At 44.2% G+C, this 20494-nt stretch overlaps 1 long non-coding RNA gene across 1 annotated transcript in view; it reads right to left on the bottom strand.

Annotated features, from left to right (window-relative positions):
• Positions 1-20207, bottom strand: part of LOC311116374 — a 34038-nt gene extending 13831 nt beyond the window's left edge. Inside the window, exon 1 of the long non-coding RNA XR_014611406.1 lies at positions 20143-20207. This is a non-coding gene — a long non-coding RNA (uncharacterized lncRNA). The remainder of the gene's footprint in view (positions 1-20142) is intronic.
• Between the last annotated feature and the right edge of the window lie 287 nt (positions 20208-20494).

Genomic DNA, 20494 nt, shown 5'->3' with positions numbered 1-20494 from the left:
CAGCTACGTATAGTTACAGACACACCACAGCCTAGCCTGGTCCTAGACAGCTACGTATAGTTACAGACACACCACAGCCCAGCCTGGTCCTAGACAGCTACGTATAGTTACAGACACACCACAGCCTGGTCCTAGACAGCTACGTATAGTTACAGACACACCACAGCCTAGCCTGGTCCTAGACAGCTACGTATAGTTACAGACACACCACAGCCTGGTCCTAGACAGCTACGTATAGTTACAGACACACCACAGCCTGGTCCTAGACAGCTACGTATAGTTACAGACACACCACAGCCCAGCCTGGTCATAGACAGCTACGTATAGTTACAGACACACCACAGCCTGGTCCTAGACAGCTACGTATAGTTACAGACACACCACAGCCCAGCCTGGTCCTAGACAGCTACGTATAGTTACAGACACACCACAGCCCAGCCTGGTCCTAGACAGCTACGTATAGTTACAGACACACCACAGCCCAGCCTGGTCCTAGACAGCTACGTATAGTTACAGACACACCACAGCCCAGCCTGGTCCTAGACAGCTACGTATAGTTACAGACACACCACAGCCCAGCCTGGTCCTAGACAGCTACGTATAGTTACAGACACACCACAGCCCAGCCTGGTCCTAGACAGCTACGTATTGTTACAGACACACCACAGCCTAGCCTGGTCCTAGACAGCTACGTATAGTTACAGACACACCACAGCCTGGTCCTAGACAGCTATGTATAGTTACAGACACACCACAGCCTGGTCCTAGACAGCTACGTATAGTTACAGACACACCACAGCCTAGCCTGGTCCTAGACAGCTACGTATAGTTACAGACACACCACAGCCCAGCCTGGTCCTAGACAGCTACGTATAGTTACAGACACACCACAGCCCAGCCTGGTCCTAGACAGCTACGTATAGTTACAGACACACCACAGCCCAGCCTGGTCCTAGACAGCTACGTATAGTTACAGACACACCACAGCCTGGTCCTAGACAGCTACGTATAGTTACAGACACACCACAGCCTAGCCTGGTCCTAGACAGCTACGTATAGTTACAGACACACCACAGCCCAGCCTGGTCCTAGACAGCTACGTATAGTTACAGACACACCACAGCCTGGTCCTAGACAGCTACGTATAGTTACAGACACACCACAGCCTAGCCTGGTCCTAGACAGCTACGTATAGTTACAGACACACCACAGCCTGGTCCTAGACAGCTACGTATAGTTACAGACACACCACAGCCCAGCCTGGTCCTAGACAGCTAGGTATAGTTACAGACACACCACAGCCCAGCCTGGTCCTAGACAGCTACGTATAGTTACAGACACACCACTTGGCCGTGTGTGTGTGTGTGTGTGTGTGTGTGTGTGTGTGTGTGTGTGTGTGTGTGTGTGTGTGTGTGTCATCACAACACAGTTGTAGAAAGGCATCCAGAGAGCAGCTGGTTTGGTATTGGATCTGGAGCTGACGTTAAGATGCCACAGCCCTCGCAGGCCTGGTGACCATGAATATCTGTGGCACAGTGGCAGAGTTTGGTGTGTGTTGTGGTCTCAGCCCACTGAAACCCATGGGGTTGATCATAGGGAGTGTGTTGTGGTCTCAGCCCACTGAAACCCATGGGGTTGATCATAGGGAGTGTGTTGTGGTCTCAGCCCACCAGTCAAGACACTCAGTCACAGGTGTGGAACCACTGACCAGTCAGGACACTCAGTCACAGGTGTGGAACCACTGACCAGTCAGGACACTCAGTCACAGGTGTGCATGATGCATCTCCTCCTACACTGACAGCTGTTCTGGAAGTATGGGTCCTGGCGTAGGACAAACAGTGCGGAGCTGCCACTCTAAAGGCCGTAGTTGAGGGTCACACGTACACTTGCAGAAATAGAGGAAATGGAGTCTCTTTAGTACTGGCTGACTCACTTGACATAGTAGTGAAAGACAAGTATCATTAAGAGAACAATGACCTGTGGAGCTAGCACTCTCCCTCTAAATGTCCTCTCACTGGATATGCTGAGAGCAAACACAAACTCATTCTCCACCTTCCCACTCCCTCTCTGCCCCACGGGAGGGAGGGAGGGAGGGAGGGAGGGAGGGAGGGAGGGAGAAATATAGAGAGTGAGAGAGATAGAGGGAAAGAGAGAGAAAGAGAGAGAAAGAAAGAAAAAGAGAGAGAGAGAAATAAAGAAAGAGAGAGAGAGAGAGAGAAATAAAGAAAGAGAGAGAGAGAGAGAGAGAGAGAGAGAGAGAGAGAGAGAGAGAGAGAGAGAGACAGAGAGAGAGAGAGAGAAGAGAGAGAGAGAGAGAGAGAGAGAGAGAGAGAGAGAGAGAGAGAGAATAAAGAAAGAGAGAGAGAGAGAAATAAAGAAAGAGAGAGAGAGAGAGAGAGAGAGAGAGAGAGAGAGAGAGAGAGAGAGAGAGAGCAAGAGAAAGAAAGAGAGAAAGAGAGAAAATGAGGGAGAGAGAAGTGAGTGGGGACTTTGTAGAGGGAGCTCAGTGCAGTACAGAGCATCTGCTCTCCATCGCTCACGGCTGGGCTGTGTGTGTGTGTGTGTGTGTGTGTGAGTGAGTGTGTGTATCCCTAAAGGCTGATTGTGCTGATTCAGGGGATTGGGCTGAAGCCACATAACAGACACACACACACCAAAACAAGCACATTCACACACACTAATGACACACCTGCAAAATCATATAGCTACTAATCATATATCTCCTGATCATATATCTACTGATCATACATCTACTGATCATATATCTACTGATCATATATCTACTGATCATATATCTCCTGATCATATATCTACTGATCATACATCTACTGATCATATATCTCCTGATCATATATCTACTGATCATACATCTACTGATCATATATCTCCTGATCATACATCTACTGATCATACATCTACTGATCATACATCTACTGATCATATATCTACTGATCATATATCTACTGATCATACATCTACTGATCATACATCTACTGATCATATATCTACTGATCATATATCTACTGATCATACATCTACTGATCATATATCTACTGATCATACATCTACTGATCATATATCTACTGATCATATATCTACTGATCATACATCTACTGATCATACATCTACTGATCATATATCTACTGTATACAGGCAAACACAAAGTAAAAGTAAAGAAACCCTGGTTTGTTCTGAAACTACAGGAAGTAGAAGAAGGAAATAAATAAAATAACTACAGGAAGTAGAAGAAGGAAATCGAAAAAGGTGTTTATATAACACTACTCAGTCCCCCACACACCACCCTCACCCCTCCCTCCCTCCCTCCCTCCCTCCCTCCCTCCCTCCCTCCCTCCCTCCCTCCCTAGCCCATGGCAGCACATCAGGAATGGTTTAGCCTAGCTAGACAGCGGAGTGGAGCGCTGCAGAGGAGTAGGCGGGGTGACAGCTCCACACACACACACACACACACACACACACACACACACACACACACACACACACACACACACACACACACACACACACACACACACGCACATACCCACACACACACACACACACACACACACACACACACTCCAGAGGAGTAGAGTAGGCGGGATGGGTGACGGTTAGCTCCAGAAAGACAGCAGCAGAGCTCAAAGACACACGCTGACAGCTCCTCTCTGTTCCCTATCCACCAACAGCTGTTACTCTCTGCTCTAGTGTTTGATGTAGACACATCTAAAGAGGGAAGGGTTAACACCAGGAAGGCCTTGCCATAAAGAGGAAAGGGTTAACACCAGGAAGGCCTTGCCATAAAGAGGAAAGTGTTAACACCAGCCAGACAGCTGCTTTTATCCTTCAATCTAACATGGATTCACCCCCCCACAGACGTACAATGATACTCTGGTACCTCTAACCTTGGATTCTTGGTTTATACACTACCTGGCCTGGTCTGGGATAGCCTGAGAGATCATTCAGGGGTGCAGGTGTGTGTGGGGGTGGGGACCATTCAACACACAGGTCAGAGAGGTGTGTGTGGGGTGTGGTTGTGTAGGGTCAGGAGGGTGTGTGTGTGTGTGGGGGGGGGGGGGGGGGGGGGAGAGTGGGCTTCAAGCATTATCTGAATAAACAGTACTCATGATGAATGTGACAGCTTTGCAAATGGGTGAATTACACATAGTTACAGGCAGAAAGGAGAGGTTTAGTTAACAGATACCACACTCTGGCAAACAGTCAAACAGTCGGCTGCCTGGCCTGCCTGTCATTCAAACTGACACATCCGCACATCCACAGACACCCACGTTTCCTTGTCACGCACATACCGCATCCTGTAGAAAATTAGTAAAACTGTTTTAAGCAAGTGTTGTGATCAATAATACAAATAAAATAATGTGGCTATTTGTGCTAGCAGATGTGTCTAAATTATGGCAGATTGTCTCCAGGGAAGAACTACAGTGTATCTGAAGAGACTGGAAAACAGCTGTTGAGAATCAACATCATACCAAACACATGTTCCGAAACACGCACACGCACACGCACACGCACACACACACACACACACACACACACACACACACACACACACACACACACACACACACACACACACACACACACACACACACACACACGCCACACCATACCACACCACTCCATACCACACCACAAGCACATACACACCACACCATACCACACCATATCATACCACACCATACCACACCATATCATCCCACACCACTCCACACCACACCATACCACACCACTCCATACCACACCACACCATACCACACCACACCATACCACACCACACCATACCACACCATATCATCCCACACCACTCCACACCACACCATACCACACCACTCCATACCACACCACACCATACCACACCACACCATACCACACCACACCATACCACACCATATCATCCCACACCACTCCACACCACACCATACCACACCACTCCATACCACACCACACCATACCACACCATATCATACCACACCATACCACACCACACCACACCATACCATATCATACCACACCATACCACACCACACCACACCACACCACACCATACCACACCACACCACACCATATCATACCACACCATACCACACCACACCATACCATATCATACCACACCATACCACACCACACCATACCACACCACTCCATACCACACCACAAGCACATACACACCACATCATACCAGACCATATCATACCACACCATATCATACCACACCATATCATACCACACCATATCATACCACACAATACCACACCACACCACACCATACCATACTACACCACACCACACCATACCATACCACACCATACCATACCATACCATACCACACCACACCACACCACACCACACCATACCACACCATACCACACCACACCACACCATACCACACCATACCATACCATACCATACCATACCACACCACACCACACCACACCACACCACACCATACCACACCACACCATACCATACCACACCATACCATACCATACCATACCACACCACACCACACCACACCACACCACACCATACCATACCACACCACACCATACCACACCACGCCACGCAATACTACACCACACCACACCACACCACAAGCACATGTTCCAGGCAGGTAGCCTAGCGGGTAAGAGCGTTGGGGCTGTAACCGAAAGAGCGTTGGTTCGAATCCCCGAGCCGACTAGGTGGGAAATTATGCCGATGTGCCCTTGAGCAAGGCACTTAACCCTAATTGCTCCTGTAAGTCGCTCTGGATAACAGTGTCTGCTAAATGACAAAAACGTAAATAAATAATAATAATAATAATAATAATAACAAAGATGTAGGAGAGAATAGCTGTCGAGCCACACACAGACTCACTATGCACGCTATGGTAAATATCACTGCAACACACAGACTCACTATGCACGCTATGGTAAATATCAGGACTGGGAGATTTGGATTGACTCTTGTTCAATCAACAGAAATATCATGATTGAGATATTTGGATTGACTATTGTTCAATCAACAGAAATATCATGATTGAGATATTTGGATTGACTCTTGTTCAATCAACAGAAATATCATGATTGAGAGATTTGGATTGACTCTTGTTCAATCAATAGAAATATTTGGATTGACTCTTGTTCAATCAACTGAAATATCAGGTTTGAGAGATTTGTATTGACTCTTGTTCAATCAACAGAAATATCAGGATTGAGAAATTTGGATTGACTCTTGTTCAATCAACATAAATGTCAGGTTTGAGATATTTGGATTGACTCTTGTTCAATCAACTGAAATATCAGGTTCGATAGATTTGGTTTGACTCTTGTTCAATCAACTGAAATATCAGGCTTGAGAGATTTGGTTTGACTCTTGTTTAATCAACAGAAATATCACGATTGAGAGATTTGGATTGACTCTTGTTAAATCAACAGAAATATCAGGTTTGAGAGATTTGGGTTGACTCTTGTTCAATCAACTGAAATATCAGGTTCGATAGATTTGGATTAACTCTTGTTCAATCAACAGAAATATCAGGGTTTGAGAGATTTGGATTGACTCTTGTTCAATCAACAGAAATATAATGATTGAGAGATTTGGTTTGACTCTTGTTCAATCAACTGAAATATCAGTTTTGAGAGATTTGGATTGACTCTTGTTCAATCAACAGAAATATAATGATTGAGAGATTTGGATTGACTCTTGTTCAATCAACAGAAATATTTGGATTGACTCTTGTTCAATCAACAGAAATGTCAGGTTTGAGATATTGTGATTGACTCTTGTTCAATCAACTGAAATATCAGGTTTGAGAGATTTGGATTGACTCTTGTTCAATCAACTGAAATATCAGGCTTGAGGGATTTGGTTTGACTCTTGTTTAATCAACAGAAATATCATGATTGAGAGATTTGGATTGATGCTTGAAAATCAACTGAAATATCAGGTTTGAGAGATTTGGATTAACTCTTGTTCAATCAACAGAAATATCAGGATTGAGAGATTTGGATTGACTTTTGTTCAATCAGCTGAAATATCAGGTTTGAGAGATTTGGATTGACTCTTGTTCAATCAACAGAAATATCAGGATTGAGAGATTTGGATTGACTCTTGTTCAATCAACTGAAATATCAGGTTTGAGAGATTTGGATTGACTCTTGTTCAATCAACAGAAATATCAGGTTTGAGAGATTTGGATTGACTCTTGTTCAATCAACAGAAATATCAGGAATGAGAGATTTGGATTGACTCTTGTTCAATCAACTGAAATATCAGAGAACTTTAAAGGACGGAAAGCAAATAAAGAGGAGGAATTGGACCCAAAACACCCTAGAACGGAATATTGCTGACAGAACACCCTAGAATGGAATATTGCTGACAGAACACCCTAGAATGGAATATTGCTGACAGAACACCCTAGAAGGGGCTATTGCTGACAGAACACCCTAGAAGGGATTATTGCTGACAGAACACCCTAGAAGGGGGTATTGCTGACAGAACACCCTAGAAGGGTGAATTGCTGACAGAACACCCTAGAAGGGTGAATTGCTGACAGAACACCCTAGAAGGGTGCCAGCCCAGTATCATTAGATATGGAAGACATAATGATGAAAGGTGTTGGAGGGTGTTTCCTCCCATCTTCCTCTCCCTCTCTCCTTCCTCCCATCTTCCTCTCCCTCTCTCCTTCCTCCCATCTTCCTCTGCCACTCTCCTTCATCCCCATTTTCCTCTCCCTCTCTCCTTACTCCCCATCTTCCTCTCCCTCTCTCCTTCCTCCTCATCTTCCTCTCCCTCTCTCCTTCCTCCCATCTTCCTCTCCCTCTCTCCTTCCTCCCATCTTCCTCTCCCTCTCTCCTTCCTCCCATCTTCCTCTCCCTCTCTCCTTCCTCCCATCTTCCTCTCCCTCTCTCCTTCCATCTTCCTCTCCATCTCTCCTTCCTCCCCATCTTCCTCTCCCTCTCTCCTTCCTCTTCATCTTCCTCTCCATCTCTCTCCTTCTTCCCCATCTTCCTCTCCCTCTCTCCTTCCTCCCCATCTTCCTCTCCCTCTCTCCTTCCTCCCATCTTCCTCTCCCTCTCTCCTTCCTCCCCATCTTCCTCTCCCTCTCTCCTTCCTCTTCATCTTCCTCTCCCTCTCTCCTTCCTCCCCATCTTCCTCTCCCTCTCTCCTTCCTCCCCATCTTCCTCTCCCTCTCTCCTTCCTCCCCGTCTTCCTCTCCCCCTCTCCTTCCTCCCCATCTTCCTCTCCCTCTCTCCTTCCTCCCCATCTTCCTCTCCCTCTCTCCTTCCTCCCCATCTTCCTCTCCCTCTTCCCCATATCTCATCTACTCTCCTCTAATCTACCGTGTTGTGACGTGGTAGTGCTGATGCCCAACCCTGGTCCTCCAAGACCCTCTACAGAACACATTTTTATATTGATTCAACATGTCAACTAATCATCAAGCCCTCAATTAGATGAATCAGTTGTGTTTGTCCAGGGACAGATGACATGGTTAGTAGAGAAGACATGGTTAGTAGAGATGACATAGTTAGTAGAGATGGACATGGTTAGTAGAGATGACATAGTTAGTAGTGATGACATAGTTAGTAGAGATGACATAGTTAGTAGAGATGGACATGGTTAGTAGAGATGACATAGTTAGTAGAGATGACATAGTTAGTAGAGATGACATAGTTAGTAGAGATGGACATGGTTAGTAGAGATGGACATAGTTAGTAGAGATGACATAGTTAGTAGTGATGACATAGTTAGTAGAGATGACATAGTTAGTAGAGATGGACATGGTTAGTAGAGATGACATAGTTAGTAGAGATGACATAGTTAGTAGAGATGACATAGTTAGTAGAGATGGACATGGTTAGTAGAGATGACATAGTTAGTAGAGATGACATAGTTAGTAGAGATGACATAGTTAGTAGAGATGACATAGACATAGTTAGTAGAGATGACATAGTTAGTAGAGATGGACATAGTTAGTAGAGATGACATAGTTAGTAGAGATGACATAGTTAGTAGAGATGACATAGTTAGTAGAGATGACATAGTTAGTAGAGATGGACATAGTAGTGACGACATAGTTAGTAGAGATGGACATGGTTAGTAGAGATAACATAGTTAGTAGAGATGGACATAGTTAGTAGAGATGACATAGTTAGTAGAGATGACATAGTTAGTAGAGATGACATAGTTAGTAGAGATGGACATAGTAGTGACGACATAGTTAGTAGAGATGGACATGGTTAGTAGAGATGACATAGTTAGTAGAGATGACATAGTTAGTAGAGATGACATAGTTAGTAGAGATTACATAGTTAGTAGAGATGACATAGTTAGTAGAGATGACATAGTTAGTAGAGATGACATAGTTAGTAGAGATGGACATGGTTAGTAGAGATGGACATGGTTAGTAGAGATAACATAGTTAGTAGAGATGACATAGTTAGTAGAGATGACATAGACATAGTTAGTAGAGATGACATAGTTAGTAGAGATGACATAGTTAGTAGAGATGACATAGTTAGTAGAGATGGACATGGTTAGTAGAGATGGACATGGTTAGTAGAGATGACATAGTTAGTAGAGATGACATAGTTAGTAGAGATTACATAGTTAGTAGAGATGACATAGTTAGTAGAGATGACATAGTTAGTAGAGATGACATAGTTAGTAGAGATGGACATGGTTAGTAGAGATGGACATAGTTAGTAGAGATGACATGGTTAGTAGAGATGACATAGTTAGTAGAGATGGACATAGTTAGTAGAGATGACAGAGTTAGTAGAGATGACATGGTTAGTAGAGATGACATAGTTAGTAGAGATAACATGGTTAGTAGAGATGACATAGTTAGTAGAGATGACATAGTTAGTAGAGATGACATAGTTAGTAGAGATGACAGAGTTAGTAGAGATGACATAGTTAGTAGAGATGACATAGACATAGTAGAGATGACATAGACATAGTTAGTAGAGATGACATAGTTAGTAGAGATGACAGAGTTAGTAGAGATGACATAGTTAGTAGAGATGACAGAGTTAGTAGAGATGACATAGTTAGTAGAGATGGACATGGTTAGTAGAGATGGACATGGTTAGTAGAGATAACATAGTTAGTAGAGATGACATAGTTAGTAGAGATGACATAGACATAGTTAGTAGAGATGACATAGTTAGTAGAGATGACAGAGTTAGTAGAGATGACATAGTTAGTAGAGATGACAGAGTTAGTAGAGATGACATAGTTAGTAGAGATGACATAGACATAGTTAGTAGAGATGACATAGTTAGTAGAGATGACAGAGTTAGTAGAGATGACATAGTTAGTAGAGATGACATAGACATAGTTAGTAGAGATGACATAGTTAGTAGAGATGACAGAGTTAGTAGAGATGACATAGTTAGTAGAGATGACAGAGTTAGTAGAGATGACATAGTTAGTAGAGATAACATAGTTAGTAGAGATGACATGGTTAGTAGAGATGACATAGTTAGTAGAGATGACAGAGTTAGTAGAGATGACATAGTTAGTAGAGATGACATGGTTAGCTACCGTTAGCTAGCATTAACTGGATCAAGCACCTAATAATGGAGTCTGAGAATCTTCCAAGATTACAGTTGTACATTCTAATTCCCAAGGCTGGGAAGGTAAGAGCTCATTCATTACCAACTAACAGTTTAACTGAGATATGTGAGTACAAGGAATCTAAGAGACGTGTCAGTGTGATGGCTGTTTGAGAGTTTTACCTCCAGACAGACAATGTCTGCATCCCAAATGGCACCATATTCTCAATATAGTGCACTTCTTTTGACCAGATTCCTATTGGCCCTGGTTAAAAGTAGTGCACTGTAAAGGGAATATGGTGTGATTTGGGACGCATTACACAGTGAGAGGTAAAACGGCATGAGAAGAGCAGGAAGCTTCAGAGAAGGAGAAGGAGGAAGTGGAAGCTTTAGGCATGTCTTCATACTGTCGTACCGTAGTTCACAATGTGTGTGTCGTTCACACAGTCCCACTTTCTTCACACACACACACACACACACACACACACACACACACAGACACACACACACACACACACACACACACACACACACACACACACACACACACACACACACACACACACACAGACACACACACACACACACACACACAGACACACACACACACACACACACACACACACACACACACACACACACACACACACCTAACATGCCTTTTGGAATCTCAGCTCTTAACAATTAACACTTTAACATAATTTAAGGTGAGGATAGGGAGTCGCTGGGAAGACAGACTAGTGAAATAATCACTTAAAACTTAATGAATCTAACAATTCAAACAACAACCAAACCGTGGAACGTGTGAAGTGCTTGGTTTTGTTATTTTGGCTGACAGAAATAGATTACCTCTGTATGAAAGGAAGTTTCTAGAAATATTGAAGGACTGTGTTCCTTGTCTGACACTTCTAATTGCAATTACTTATTAGGGCCAGATTCAATTAAATCTGCAAAGTAGGGTAACATAATATCAGTGTTTATAAACTACTGACAGTAGGAGAAATCTACCTGTGAGGGGAGTCACCCTGATAGTAGGAGACAGGAAGTCTCTGACCCATTCTATAATGTACTATACAGTAGGTATAGAGCCCTTAATAATAACAATCAGCATCTATTCTATAGAGTAGAGATTCAGGTTTTCAGCATGAGATAGTATTTAGAGATTCAGGTATTCAGCATTAGATAGTATTCAGAGATTCAGGTACTCAGCATGATATAGTATTAAGAGTTTAAGGTATTCAGCATGAGATAGTATTCAGAGATTCAGGTACTCAGCATGAGATAGTATTCACAGATTCAGTTATTCAGCATTAGATAGTATTCAGAGATTCAGGTACTCAGCATTAGATAGTATTCAGAGATTCAGGTATTCAGCATTAGATAGTATTCAGAGATTCAGGTACTCAGCATGAGATAGTATTCAGAGATTCAGGTATTCAGCATTAGATAGTATTCAGAGATTCAGGTATTCAGCATTAGATAGTATTCAGAGATTCAGGTCAATAGCAGAGGATGGTCTTATACCTCCACCTTGGCCAGGGCCTGCAGCCAATAAGAGCTGAGACTGGACTGGCCGTGAGGAGAACAGAGAAACGCTTCCCGCTTTCATTCACAAATACGCGTGCGCACACTCACACACAGTACACACACAAACACACACACACACACACAGACACACACACACTCACACACAGTACACACACAAACACACGTCTCTGTTGCCCTTCCCCTTGACCCTTCAGTAACCAAATACCAGGAAGAAGCCCTTCCGAAGCACTGAGGGCTTTCCAGTGTGTGTATCTGTGTCTGAGTGTGTGTGTGTGTGTGTGTATCTGTGTCTGAGTGTGTGTGTGTGTGTGTGTTTGTGTGTTTGTGTGCGTGTGTGTGTGTATGTGAGTGAGTGTGTTGTGTGTGTGTGTGTGTGTGTTTCTGCGTTTGTGTGCGTGTGTGTGTGTGTGTGTGTGTGTGTGAGTGAGTGTGTTGTGTGTGTGTGTATGTGAGTGAGTGTGTTGTGTGTGTGTGTGTGTGTGTGTTTCTGCGTTTGTGTGCGTGTGTGTGTGTGTATGTGAGTGAGTGTGTTGTGTGTGTGTGTGTGTGTTGAGAAGCAGCCATCATCAGCCTCCAATCCACTAACACATTCCAAAGATGTTTTCGGCAGCAAAACGCCGGCTCGTTGTCGACTCAGATGACTGTATATTCCAGACAGAGGTGGTACTGAAGTTAAACACAAATAGCAGTCACCACTACACCTACATTTTTATCTAACATATCAGTATCAGGTGGAACGGTCTGATGAAATATTGATTCGGTGGAAAGAAATGAATCGATTCATGAATGAATGAATAAATGAATTGATTCAGACGTGAAGGAGTTGGTAGCCAGTGCAGTCATGATATGAATGTCTGATGAACCACGCTAAAATCTGAGTCCCAAATGGAACCCTATATAGTGCACTACTTTTGACCAGGGCCCATAGGGGAATATCTATATAGGGAACAGAGTTCCATTAGGGATGCAGCCCAAGCACACTAACACTAAGACACATTCTCTGTCAGGCAGACAGAGTGGTCTAGACTTTGCCAAATAACTCTCAGACTGTGAGACCGTAAAGACAAAGAAAGGGGCCCCTTTTAATGAAAAGCTGAATAGCAGGGTTTGAGACTTTTTGCATAAAGTCTTCCAAGGAGGTAGAGAGAGAGAGACAGACAACACACAGTCCAGCCGTGGTCCCAACAGTCAGTAATCATAGGCCAGCCAGGGGATCTCTACAAACAGCACCAAAGCTCAGTATGGAGAATTCAAAAAGGACAGCCGGCTCTATAACAATGGTCACGTTCCTCCCATCAAGCCTTCAGCGCAGAACAGAACAGAATGAACACGCTACGTTGACGTTTTACCACTGCCCAGCATTCCAAGGTAAGCCATACTGACGCGGTCCGAGGCCACATCGGGGGGCGAATAGGAACAAAATATTTATTTATTTGACCTTTATTTGACCAGGCAGTCATACTGAGACCAAGGTCTTTTTTTTTTTTTACAGAAGAGCCCTGAATTATAGAAAATTACAAAAAAAGTTACATTCTGTCACCGTCTAAAAGGTCTTCAGCCTCAGATCTCGCCTTATTATAATACATTATAATGCTTCATACATGCTTATAACAATATAAGACATTATAATGTTTCATACATGCTTATAACAATTTATAAAGCTTTAAGTAGCGTTACCATATTTATTTTATAAGTAGAAAAAGTGCATAGTATAAAAGTGTACGATGCACCTGGAGCATACTGAATGGACTGTAATGAATGACCTCCTCTCACTGTAAACTGGAACTAACCATCACTCATACCCTGAGGAAGGTAATGTTACGTAACAGTAAATTCACACAGACTCAACGCTCCCTTTACGGGGCCCTTAATATAATCCAAATGGTCGTAAGAGTTGTGGAATGTAGAATAATAGAGAAAGTTATAGATTTAGTTTAATTTAAGAGGGTTAATTTGATCTGTCTGTTGAGTGAATATGCCTAGTACATGTTTTTTATATTTCAAATATACACTCATTGGCCTGTTTATTAGGTACACCACCCCATTCACCAAAATGGTTCGCTCCTACAGACAGTGAGTCACGTAGCCGTGGCTTGCTATATAAAGCAGGCAGACAGGCATCGAGGCATTCAGTTACTGTTCGATGAATGTTAGAATGGGCAAAACGAGTGACCTAGATGGGTGTACTTTATAAACTTTTCAGGTCGAAAAAAAACTGTGAGGGGTTATATAAGTGAGCAAATAGTCCTGCAGCCAATGAAAATAGCTTAACTTTGTTATTGTGACGATACCTACCAAAGGAGAGTTGCTGCCGAGAAGAGAGAGGGACAGAGAAAGAGAGGAGAGAGAGACAGACAGAGAAAGAGAGAAAGAGAGGGGAGAGGGAGACAGAGAAAGAGAGAAAGTGTCTTGTTTTGGTGTGAGAACACATCACACTGGAAGCAGCCAACGTTGCATGCACGCACGCTCACACACACACACACACACACACACACACACACACACACACACACACACACACAGACAGACACACACAGACACACACACACAGACACACACAGACACACACAACCAGACACACACACACACACACACACACACACACACACACACACACACACACACACACACACACACACACACACACACACACACACACACACAGAGAGAGCATGGCTGCAACCTGAGAGCTGTGCTGACTGTGAATGCTGAACACCTAACGCTAACCCATCCAGCCATCCAGCACACATACCTTACATACCAGGCTGGCATACAGCCCTCTACATCCAGCCATCCAGCTCACATACCTTACATACCAGGCTGGCATACAGCCCTCTACATCCAGCCATCCAGCTCACATACCTTACATACCAGGCTGGCATACAGCCCTCTACATCCAGCCATCCAGCTCACATACCTTACATACCAGGCTGGCATACAGCCCTCTACATCCAGCCATCCAGCTCACATACCTTACATACCAGGCTGGCATACAGCCCTCTACATCCAGCCATCCAGCTCACATACCTTACATACCAGGCTGGCATACAGCCCTCTACATCCAGCCATCCAGCTCACATACCTTACATACCAGGCTGGCATACAGCCCTCTACATCCAGCCATCCAGCTCACATACCTTACATACCAGGCTGGCATACAGCCCTCTACATCCAGCCATCCAGCTCACATACCTTACATACCAGGCTGGCATACAGCCCTCTACATCCAGCCATCCAGCTCACATACCTTACATACCAGGCTGGCATACAGCCCTCTACATCCAGCCATCCAGCTCACATACCTTACATACCAGGCTGGCATACAGCCCTCTACATCCAGCCATCCAGCTCACATACCTTACATACCAGGCTGGCATACAGCCCTCTACATCCAGCCATCCAGCTCACATACCTTACATACCAGGCTGGCATACAGCCCTCTACATCCAGCCATCCAGCTCACATACCTTACATACCAGGCTGGCATACAGCCCTCTACATCCAGCCATCCAGCTCACATACCTTACATACCAGGCTGGCATACAGCCCTCTACATCCAGCCATCCAGCTCACGTACCTTACATACCAGGCTGGCATACAGCCCTCTACATCCAGCCATCCAGCTCACATACCTTACATACCAGGCTGGCATACAGCCCTCTACATCCAGCCATCCAGCTCACATACCTTACATACCATTGACATTTACATTTACGTCATTTAGCAGATGCTCTTATCCAGAGCGACTTACAAATTGGTGCATTCAACTTATGATAGCCAGTGGGATAAGCACTTTTATTTTTTTATTTTACATTTTTTTTGGCTGACATAGAGCCCTCCACATTCACATTCAGCATGTACTTTAACAGGTCAACTCAGACTCTAAGCCTCTGGCACCCTATCCCCTATATAGTGCACTACTTTTGACCAGAACCCATTTGGGACTGTAGGGCAGTATAGTGCACTATATAGGAAATAGGGTGCCATTGGGGATGTATACTCTGACAGGGTTCAGAGTGGAGCGGTTTCTATGAGAGGAGAGAGGTAGTCGGTCGGGGAAAAGGGCTTTGTTCTCGCCACCACTATGACAAGTGTTACAGCTTGAGGCCGAGACAAGAGCAGATTTTGGGAGAGTGAATAGAAATGTAGGTATGCTTTGGTGTCGGAGTGTGTGTGTATGTTTGTTGGTGTGTGTGTGTATGTTTGTTTGTGTGTGTGTGCGTGTGCATGTATGTATGTTTGTTGGTGTGTGTGTGTGTGTGTGTGTGTGTGTGTGTGTGTGTGTGTGTGTGTGTGTGTGTGTGTGTGTGTGTGTGTGTGTGTGTGTGTATGTGTGTGCTTATGCAGCCTGTTCATTTCTCTTGGTCGTTGGCTGGCCTCGGCTCCCCGCCAGAAACCCACTGGAGAGCAAACGGAACAATAAATCAGTGTGTACACTCTTAGAAAAAAAGGTGCAATCTAGAACCTTAAAGGGTTCTTCGGCTGTCCCCATAGGATAATCCTTTGAAGAACCATTTTTGGTTCCAGGTAGAACCCTATTGGGTTCCACGTAGAACCCTTTCCCAGAGGGTTCTACATGGAACCCAAAAGAGTTCTACCTGGAACCAAAATGTTTCTGCCTGGAACACAAAAGGGTTCTCCTATGGGGACAGCTGAAGAACACTTTTGGAACCCTTTTTCTAAGATTGTAGTGATGCTTGTATGTTTGCGTGTGTGTGTGTGTGTGTGTGTGTGCGTGTGCGTGTGCGTGTGCGTGTGTGTGTGTGTGCGTGCGTGCGTGCGTGTGTGTGTGTGTGTGTGCGTGTGTGTGTGTGTGTGTGTGTGTGTGTGTGTAGTCAGCCACACAAAGCTGGCTGGTGTGTTTACGGACATATTCAGTCTCTCCCTTTCCCAGTCTGCTGTCCCCACATGCTTCAAGATGGCCACCATTGTTCCTGTACCCAAGAAAGCAAAGGTAACTGAACTAAATGACTATCGCCCCGTAGCACTCACCTAAGGAAAATAACCTCTCACTCAACGTCAACAAAACAAAGGAGATGATCGTGAACTTCAGGAAACAGCAGAGGGTGCACCCCCCTATCCACATTGACGGGACCGCAGTGGAGAAGGTGGAAAGCTTCAAGTTCCTTGGCGTACACATCACTGACAAACTGAAATGGTCCACCCACACAGACAGTGTGGTGAAGAAGGCGCAACAGAGCCTCTTCAACCTCAGGAGGCTGAAGAAATTTGGCTTGGCACCTAAAACCCTCACAAACTTTTACAGATGCACAATTGAGAGCACCCTGTTGGGCTGTATCACCGCCTGGTACGGCAACTGCACCGCCCGCAACCGCAGGGCTCTCCAGAGGGTGGTGCGGTCTGCCGAACGCATTACCGGGGGCAAACTACCTGCCCTCCAGGACACCTACAGCACCCGATGTCACAGGAAGGCCAAAAAGATAATCAACGACAACAACCACCCGAACCACTGCCTGTTCACACCGCTATCATCCAGAAGTTGGGAATATCGTCCATATATGTATATTTTCTTAATTATATTCCTTACTTAGATTTGTGTGTATTGGGTATATGTTACCTCAACTAGCCGGTGCCCCCGCACATTGACTCTGCACCGGTACCCCCCCTGTATATACAGTATATATTCTTACATTTCATTCCTTACTTAGATGTGTGTGTCTTGGGTATATGTTGTGAAATTGTTAGATATTACTTGTTAGATATTACTGCACTGTCGGAGCTAGAAGCACAAGCATTTGGCTACACCCGCAATAACATCTGTATGTGACAGATACAATCGTATTTTATTTTATTTTATTAACTAGGGATACAGTGGTAGAGCCAATCTCAAACACCAGAGGTTAAATAACCCTGAAGCCCGACTCAGCCAACCGTTAAGATGTAAATCAGTGGAGACAGAGTATAGTGTAGTAACACACACACACACACACACACACACACACACACACACACACACACACACACACACACACACACACACACACACACACACACACACACACACACACACACACACACACACACACACACACACACATTCACACACACACACACACACACACACACACACACACACACACACACACACACACATTCACACACACACACACAGACACACAAACGCTTCAATGAAGAGGTAAGAGGGCGGTACAGATGCCCATGTTGAGACTTTACAGGTGACTTGATCATTTGGCTAGATAGAGGATATAACCACCTACAGTAGATAGAGGATATAACCCCCTACAGTAGATAGAGGATATAACCCCCTACAGTAGATAGAGGATATAACCCCCCTACAGTAGATAGAGGATATAACCCCTTACAGTAGATAGAGGATATAACCCCCTACAGTAGATAGAGGATATAACCCCCTACAGTAGATAGAGGATATAACCCCCTACAGTAGATAGAGGATATAACCCCCTACAGTAGATAGAGGATATAACCCCCTACAGTAGATAGAGGATATAACCCCCTACAGTAGATAGAGGATATAACCCCCTACAGTAGATAGAGGATATAACCCCCCTACAGTAGATAGAGGATATAACCCCCTACAGTAGATAGAGGATATAACCCCCTACAGTAGATAGAGGATATAACCCCCTAGAGTAGATAGAGGATATAACCCCCTACAGTAGATAGAGGATATAACCCCCTACAGTAGATAGAGGATATAACCCCCTACAGTAGATAGAGGATATAACCCCCTACAGTAGATAGAGGATATAACCCCCCCCCTACAGTAGATAGAGGATATAACCCCCCTACAGTAGATAGAGGATATAACCCCCTACAGTAGATAGAGGATATAACCCCCTACAGTAGATAGAGGATATAACCCCCTACAGTAGATAGAGGATATAACCCCCCCCTACAGTAGATAGAGGATATAACCCCCCTACAGTAGATAGAGGATATAACCCCCTACAGTAGATAGAGGATATAACCCCCTACAGTAGATAGAGGATATAACCCCCTACAGTAGATAGAGGATATAACCCCCTACAGTAGATAGAGGATATAACCCCCTACAGTAGATAGAGGATATAACCCCCTACAGTAGATAGAGGATATAACCCCCTACAGTAGATAGAGGATATAACCCCCTACAGTAGATAGAGGATATAACCCCCCTACAGTAGATAGAATATAACCCCCTACAGTAGATAGAGGATATAACCCCCCTACAGTAGATAGAGGATATAACCCCCTACAGTAGATAGAGGATATAACCCCCTACAGTAGATAGAGGATATAACCCCCTACAGTAGATAGAGGATATAACCCCCTACAGTAGATAGAGGATATAACCCCCTACAGTAGATAGAGGATATAACCCCCTACAGTAGATAGAGGATATAACCCCCCTACAGTAGATAGAGGATATAACCCCCCTACAGTAGATAGAGGATATAACCCCCTACAGTAGATAGAGGATATAACCCCCTACAGTAGATAGAGGATATAACCCCCCTACAGTAGATAGAGGATATAACCCCCTACAGTAGATAGAGGATATAACCCCCTACAGTAGATAGAGGATATAACCCCCTACAGTAGATAGAGGATATAACCCCCTACAGTAGATAGAGGATATAACCCCCTACAGTAGATAGAGGATATAACCCCTACAGTAGATAGAGGCTTTAACACATGCCAACAACACATGACAGGAAACGACAGAAGGAGGAAGGTGGCCACAGGCATGTATCCTTAAGTGGAGGCCCTAAAGCAGGGTTCCACAATAGGCAAGCCGCGGGACCACTGCCCTAAAGCATATTCAGAATCCCAGGTGAAATGTCTTAGGATTTACGTCTCAAAAAGCTGTATGTTTTCTCACTCGGAGCAGCTGAAGGGTATCTAAAAATGCTCAAATTAACTTAAATGAGACCTACTCAACCACCAAAAAATACCTACATACTTCATACATATCCAAAAAATATAGTGTGGCGGTTTTCTGCTGATAACAGTGTAGCGTGGAAATTTGCAGTAATGAATATATTTAATTTACCTGATGACACCCGTGTAAGGTGGAGTCTCTTCCATAGGAGTAGGATCCTCTCTCCGTTTTACCTGAGGGAAGAGAAGACAGAAAGTTGTGAAAAAAATAAAAAAATAATCTGAAATCCAATATATCTATTGCACAAACCTAAAAGATAAATTACTTTGCATTTAGAGTAATTTGCAGCAGCTTTGCAGCATTTCGTGAGTGAAAAGTCCTCCAGCCTATAAAACAATAGACGGCTGTACAGGAGGCTTATGAGACAACACAATGGCCAACAACAAAGACTACGACAGCCTGAACTCCAACACAACAGTAAAACTCAGCACCGTGCTGTGAATCTCTAGCATTCCTTTCTTAG

The sequence above is a fragment of the Coregonus lavaretus genome (genome assembly GCF_964263955.1).
Source record: "Coregonus lavaretus genome assembly, contig: HAP1_SCAFFOLD_3091, whole genome shotgun sequence".
NCBI lineage: Eukaryota > Metazoa > Chordata > Actinopteri > Salmoniformes > Salmonidae > Coregonus > Coregonus lavaretus.
The sequence above is the reverse complement of the archived record's forward strand: the minus strand, read 5'-3'. Positions and strand labels throughout refer to the sequence as shown.